We start from the raw sequence: 7,526 nt of genomic DNA, 5'->3' as shown, positions 1-7,526 counted from the left end.
ATACTGTGTTCAACTTGATGTTGTGAGCTGTCTCATCCCTTTGGAATGGGATCAGAACCAAAATCAGAAACGTGCTCAGCAGGAGAAGAAATCACTTGATTGCGATGGATGTTTTACAGTCTTCAGAGTTGAGATTTCACATTGTGCTCTTCTTGATGGTCCATTTTCTTTGTTGGTATGATTATGGACAGTTCTCATTTCATGCACATATCAGGATCCAGGACATACAGCACCTGATCAAATAGCTATTGAAAAAGTTGAATACATTTGTATGCATTCTCTATAATGTTCATTACAATTAATATTTCATGTTGCATTTGCCAAACATTTTTTTTGCTTTTTCTTCACTCATATTTAAAGCTGTTGTAAGAGATTTCTTCACCACTATAGCAGCAACATTTGGAATTGCAAAACAATGACCCTTTCTAAACAGGTTTTGCAAATACTCCCGCCGTGGACTCTTTTCACATTTCCCTGGTTCTCAGAAGAGGAAGTGATCATTGTTGAGTCAGTCATACATATAGTCATGAAGACAAATGTAATTTTTAGTGTTCCCATTTGCTCAGAAAATGAAAAAAAAGAGGGTGGCGGAGATCCACTGTTTAATTTCCATTACTTTCCAAGAGAAGAAAAATATACAAAAATGTATTACGCTGGTCAGAAGAGGAAAAGGTGTCAAATATACCATCACTACCTAAGCAACTTAGAAACCCCATTGCAACACTTTTAGTTTTAGTGATTTAATACAAGGGTAAAAAAAACAATGTAAAGCAAAAAGCCGTGGTTTACAGTTAATTTATAACAGCTAAGGGGCATGGTTAGGCACGACGTCAAGCATAGTACCTAAACCCCCCTAACTGTTATAAATTCACTGTAAACCACAGCTTCAGTGAGGTTATTGTTTTTATAAAATGGTTATTCCATAATATACATAGTAAGGTTTCACAGAATAAAACAGAGAAAATAAAGTGTAATGATATATATGTAAAAACATTCTTCCACCAAACAATGTAGTTCCTCAGGAACAGTAGTAGTTCCAACAAAGTGGTTGCTGAGCAACACAGAGAAGTAAACAAAGGTGGCCCAACCAATCAGAATTAATGACCGGGACTATCTGTTTTATAAATGGTATTTTAAAATGTCCACTGCATGACAATATTTAAATATATATTTTAAAAAAAAAACTGCAAAAGATTCAAAATATTCTGAATTGTAAAATTGTAAAAAAATGTGTCATTTCATAAAATGTGGCCTACTTCAGTCATCTTTGTCAGCTAATAGGGGTGTTTTATAAGTGGTAAAAAAACAAAGTCACTTTAACATGATTAGATTTTTTTTTTACGTGTTAAAAAAAAAAAAAAGTTTTATACAATAATATGTGATTACCTCTGGTGTCATACCGCTCTCAATATGGTTTGAGTTTGTGCTTAACACATTGAACTCAAGCTTGACTTTGGTTCTGCTTTGAGTAACACACTTGATTTTTACTCGGTCTCTTCTGTGGAATTGCACTGAACAAGCGCGATTCAGCTACCCAAAAGACTGTAGGGTCCTCTAAGAATCGTGCTTGTTCAGTGCAATTCCACAGAAGAGCTCTATGTGGACTGTTGGGTAACCATCTCTAAAATCATCCAGGACTGGAAACAAAATGCACCATTTGCGACTGTCTAATGACCCAGATAACTTAGGTTCCTTTTTCGGGAACTCGAGCTGCGTCGAAAAACGCTTTGGGGAACGTCCCTGACGAGACCGACTCTGAATATCGTGTGCAATCTGTCCAATGGACGGGCGTGACATCACGGAGCGGGGTGACGTAGCGACCAGGAAGCTATATAAGCACATGCCGTGCAGCTGGCTTCAGCTTCGCTCTGTCAGCAAGCGCTCTGTGTGTGCATGTTAAAAAGTCTGTCCCGTTGGTCCTATTTATAGTTGTCTGTCTCTTAGCCGTTAAAAGATCGCTAATACAGCTCAATAATGCCAAAAGCAAAGCAAAAGACCAAGTATTTAAAGGGCGATTCCAAGCCACGTTACAGATTGTGTGTTCCTCCCTGCTCTCGCTACATTACGAGCGGGGATACACACAGTCTGTGCGTGTCTTGCCTGGGATCGAAGCACGCTGAGTCGGCTCTCGAGGGGGCCGACTGTCCGCATTGCGAGCGATTGCCAATGCGGACGCTTCGATCCCGGAGGGCTCTCTTTGAGGAGGGAGCCTTCACCAGCGTTCCTCGCGGTGCTGGCCCCGCTTCTGCCGAGGCAGAGCGGCTGCTGCACTCGTGGGGTTCGCAGGTGGATCTGTCAGAGGGAATGGAGACGGGCCAGTCCTTATCTCCTTCCTCATCTGCCAGATCAGGCGCCCAAACTCTGGGTTCGGAAGCACGCTCGTCGGTTTCTTCCCCCCAGGGTGAGGGATCAGCTCTTCGCCTCTCTTCCTCCGAGGAGGTTGATGTGGAGACTGTTGCTGGGGATTCGCCACCCCTGTCGCCCCAGTATGAGGAGCTGTTGGAGGTGGTTACACGTGCAGTTGATAGATTAAAAATCGAATGGCCTGCTGAGAAACATACTGAGCCGCAGAAAAGCAAGCTAGATGAACGCTTTCTGCGGCCGAGGCAACCACCTCCACGCCGGAGTCTACCATTTTTTCCCGATCTCCATGATGAGTTATCGAGATCGTGGAAGCACCCGTATTCGACCCGCCTCTTTGGCCCCGATTCACTATATTATGGCAACGTGATGGGGCTGGGAGAGCGGGGTTATAGGACGTTGCCACGGGTTGAACAGACGCTCGCGGGCTATCTGTCACCCGGCTTGGCATCGTCCCTAAAGGCTCCGGCGTTGCCCACTAAGCCGCTGCGAGTTACATCATCGCTTGTGGGCAAAGGTTATGTGGCAGCAGGTCAGGCTGGGGCTTGCCTTCACACCATGGCAGTCCTTCAAGCTTATCAGGCCGACCTGCTGGGAGATATCGATGAGGGAGAGGGGATTAAGTCTGAAGATATCGAAGAGCTTAGAAAGACCGCTGATCTCTCCCTCCGCGCCACTAAAGAGACCGCTCGCGCGATTGGGCGGTCTATGGCAGCCTTAGTGGCCGCGGAGAGGCATTTGTGGCTGACCCTGTCAGAGATAAAAGAACGAGACAGGGTCTGCCTCCTGGACGCCCCGCTTCAAGCCTCGGGCCTGTTTGGCGACACAGTCAACACTGTCGTCGACAGGTTCCAGGAGGCACGCAAACAGGCGGCGGCGTTCCAGAATTTCCTCCCTCGTCGCTCTCGTGGTGCATCTGGGCGGGAGATCACCACGCCACATACCGGCTCCTCATACCGGGAAGCGCAAAAACAGAGTGTCGCCGCTCGTGTTCCCCCACGTCGGGACCGAGGGCCCCAGCGACGCGCTGAGTCGGGGACTTCCAGAGCTAAAAAGCCCGATTTAAGAACAGTTATCGCCCGGAAGTCCTCGACGAAAAGATCCTGACATCAGGGTCCAGAGGGTAGCCCCTACTGGGGTAGAGCGCGGTCCACCTCAGTATACGGTGCCCGCCTCACCTCAGTGCCCTCAGGAGGTCGGTCTGCCAACCCTGCCAGAGCTTCAGGGCGCAGCGGCCTCCAGCGATCACTGCTCCCAGTTATTTCCGCCCGTGAGCGCAGCGGACCTGGGATGCTCGCCGCCCCTTCGGGGGCCTCTTACACCAGAGGTCAGTCTCGAGAGACTGATTCCCTTAGTAGATTATTTAGCAGCGTGGAAGCTACTGCCAAATGTATCTCATTGGGTCCTGCGTACAATAGAAAAAGGCTATTGCATTCAGTTCGGTCATCCACCACCGAAGTTCAACGGGGTTACACCGACTGTGGTCGGCCCCCGGCAGGCTCTGGTTATGGAACAAGAAGTGAATACCCTATTAAGGAAGGAGGCCATCGAGGTGGTCCCTCCTCTAGACAGGGAATCCGGATTTTACAGCCGGTATTTCATAGTTCCAAAGAAGGATGGGGGGTTGCGCCCGATCTTAGACTTACGTCACCTGAACCGCTCAGTTATGTCACTGAAGTTCAAAATGCTCACTGTCAAGCAGGTTGTAGCTCAAATCAGATCCGAGGACTGGTTTGTCACCATAGATCTCAAAGACGCATACTTCCACATATCCATCCTTCCACAACACAGGAAGTATCTGAGGTTCGCTTTCGGGGTCAAAGCCTATCAATATCGAGTACTTCCCTTCGGCCTTGCACTCTCACCCCGCACGTTCACGAAATGTGTAGATGCGGCTCTGGTATCCCTCCGTATGCAGGGCATCCGCATTCTAAATTATATCGACGATTGGTTGATCCTAGCTCAATCAGAGCAAATGGCGGTTCGACATCGAGATGTCGTTCTCGCACACATGGGGGAGCTGGGTTTGAGACTAAATGCCAAGAAGAGTGTACTTTCTCCAGTTCAGAGAACCACCTATCTAGGCGTAGTGTGGGATTCGACCACGATGCAGGCACGTCTGTCTCCTGCTCGGATCGACTCGATCCTCACGTCAGTCGAGAGAGTCAAAGAAGGCCAGTCACTCACTGTCAAACAATTCCAGAGATTGTTAGGGCTCATGGCAGCTGCGTCCAACGTGATACCCTTTGGCCTGCTGCACATGAGACCCCTACAGTGGTGGCTCAAGTCCAAGGGCTTTTCCCCGAGGGGAAATCCACTTCGAGTTATCAAGGTCACGCGGCGATGCCTTCGTGCCTTAGACATGTGGAAGAAACCTTGGTTCTTGAATCAGGGCCCGGTGCTGGGAGCTCTTCGTCGCCGTGTAACGCTAGCGACAGACGCGTCCCTCACCGGTTGGGGTGCGGTCATGAGTGGCCACCCTGCCCACGGTCTGTGGAGTGGTCGCCATCTGACATGGCACATCAATTGCCTAGAGATGTTAGCAGTCTATCGAGCATTAAAATATTTCCTCCCAGACCTGAGAGGTCACCATGTGTTGGTGCGCCCCGACAACACATCAGTGGTCTCTTATATCAATCACCAGGGGGGTCTGCGTTCACGCCCCTTGTACAAGCTGGCATACCAGATCCTTCTCTGGTCCCAGGGCAAACTCCTCTCGATCAGAGCAGTGTATATTCCTGGGAGATTGAATGTGGGAGCAGACATACTGTCGAGGCAGGGGCCGAGGCCCGGGGAATGGATGCTTCACCCCGAGGTGGTGAAGCAGATATGGAGAGTGTTTGGCAAAGCTCAGGTGGACCTCTTTGCGACTCAAGAGACATCGCAATGTCCCCTCTGGTTCTCTCTAGTTCATCCAGCTCCTCTGGGACTGGACGCTATGGTACAGACCTGGCCGAGGCTTCGTCTGTACGCTTTTCCCCCTATCGCTCTGCTCCCGGGAGTTCTGGCGAGAGTACGCCAGGACGGGGTCCGTCTGTTGTTAGTAGCCCCGTTCTGGCCGGGCCGAATATGGTTCTCAGATCTAGTCTCGCTCCTCGACGGCTCTCCGTGGGAGATACCGATCAGGAAAGACCTACTCTCACAAGCGCAGGGCACGATAATCCACCCTCGCCTGGAAGTGTTCAAGCTGTGGGTGTGGCCCCTGAGGGGGCACAACTGTTAGCAGCTGGTCTCTCAACCGAGGTTGTTGAGACCCTCCTCCAGTCCAGAGCTCCCTCTACGAGGAAACTGTACGCCCTGAAGTGGAAACTCTTCACTTCATGGTGCAGAGATCGCCACCTTGACCCTGTTAACTGCCCAGTTGGTACAGTTCTGGAGTTTTTACAAGCTAGGCTCTCTGCAGCGTTATCCCACTCCACCTTAAAGGTGTACGTGGCGGCCATAGCTGCTTTCCATGTCCCTTTCAATGATCAGTCAGTGGGTAGACACCCCCTAGTTACACGTTTCCTCCGCGGTGCGCTGAGGCTAAGACCTCCAGTACGGTCCCTTGTTCCCCCCTGGGATTTGGTTGTGGTTCTAGAGGCTCTTTGTAAAGCTCCATTCGAGCCAATACAAGATATCTCAGATAGACATCTGACACTCAAAACTGCCCTGCTACTGGCAATCACCTCACTAAAAAGAGTTGGAGATCTCCAGGCCCTTTCGGTGGCCCCTACTTATCTAGACTTTGCCCCTGGTATGGCCAAAGCATTCTTATACCCTCGAGCGGGTTATGTTCCAAAGGTTCCCTCTGTTACACCACAGCCTATCGTACTGCAGGCCTTTTGTCCTCCTCCCTTTCGGGAGCCAGACCAAGAGAAGCTAAACTGTATGTGTCCAGTGCGAGCACTCGACGCATACGTCCACAGAGCTGCCCTGTGGAGAAAATCCGACCAATTGCTTGTTTGCTACGGTCCTACTAACAAGGGTTCTCCTGCCACCAAGCAGACCCTTAGCCGTTGGATAGTCGAGGCTATCAACGTCTCTTATGAGTCCTCTGGTCTTCCCCCTCCTTTGGGGGCCAAGGCTCACTCTACTCGGGGTATGGCGGCCTCCAAGGCCTTCTCAGCAGGTGTGTCCCTCGTGGACATCTGCAACGCTGCGGGGTGGTCCACGCCTTCTACATTCGTCAGATTCTACGATCTTGATATGCGAGCCGCTCCGGGCTCTTCTGTTCTCTCGCCTCAGCTGTGCTCTTCGGATACACACTAGGCAGGGATTTGGTAGTCTGGCAGCGTGGGCACCTCGTTCCCCAAAGCGTTTTTCGACGCAGCTCGAGTTCCCGAAAAGGAACGCCTCAAGGTTACGTATGTAACCCTAGTTCCTTGAGGGAACGAGACGCTGCGTCGCAGAGCCATACTCCCGGCACCCCTGCCGGCGCTTGCTTCCCTACTCGAAGCTGAAGCCAGCTGCACGGCATGTGCTTATATAGCTTCCTGGTCGCTATGTCACCCCGCTCCGTGACGTCACGCCCGTCCATTGGACAGATTGCACACGATATTCAGAGTCGGTCTCGTCAGGGACGTTCCCCAAAGCGTTTTTCGACGCAGCGTCTCGTTCCCTCAAGGAACTAGGGTTACATACGTAACCTTGAGGCGTTTTTCTTCTCAGATCCCTGAGATATAGAATTCTTAGCTGTTCCTTAAACCTGAAGACAATGACAAGAATTGTGTTCATTGCTTTTATGCAGTATCAGATGAGCTTTATCCGATTTACTTAAGATTTACTTTTGTATGCTAAATGTGTCTATAGGGAAAAGAAAGAAATATATATATTTTTTTCTGTATGTTGTATGATTCCAAATAAATAAATAAATAACGTGAATATGCTATGTTGTATTTGTTTGTTAAAATGTTGTTGCTAATTTTGATTGAAGCAATAACAATAAAAAAAAAACATTCTCCAAGCCTGAGTTGACAAAGAAAGTTGATGATCAGCATCATGGTACCAACAAAGTCGGATTGGAGAGGTTTGGTTCTGTCAACTCAAAACTAATCCTGTAACTCTGAATTTGTTCAGCTACCATCATGGAACAGGCCTCTCAGTTTCTATGGCAGCACAACAGACAGAGCTCTGGTTCTTGTAGTTCTTTAGTGACTCCACTGAAGATGAGAGTGTTTAAGCCA

This window comes from Carassius gibelio, chromosome A5, assembly GCF_023724105.1.
Source record: "Carassius gibelio isolate Cgi1373 ecotype wild population from Czech Republic chromosome A5, carGib1.2-hapl.c, whole genome shotgun sequence".
Taxonomy (NCBI): Eukaryota; Metazoa; Chordata; class Actinopteri; order Cypriniformes; family Cyprinidae; genus Carassius; species Carassius gibelio.
The sequence above is the reverse complement of the archived record's forward strand: the minus strand, read 5'-3'. Positions refer to the sequence as shown.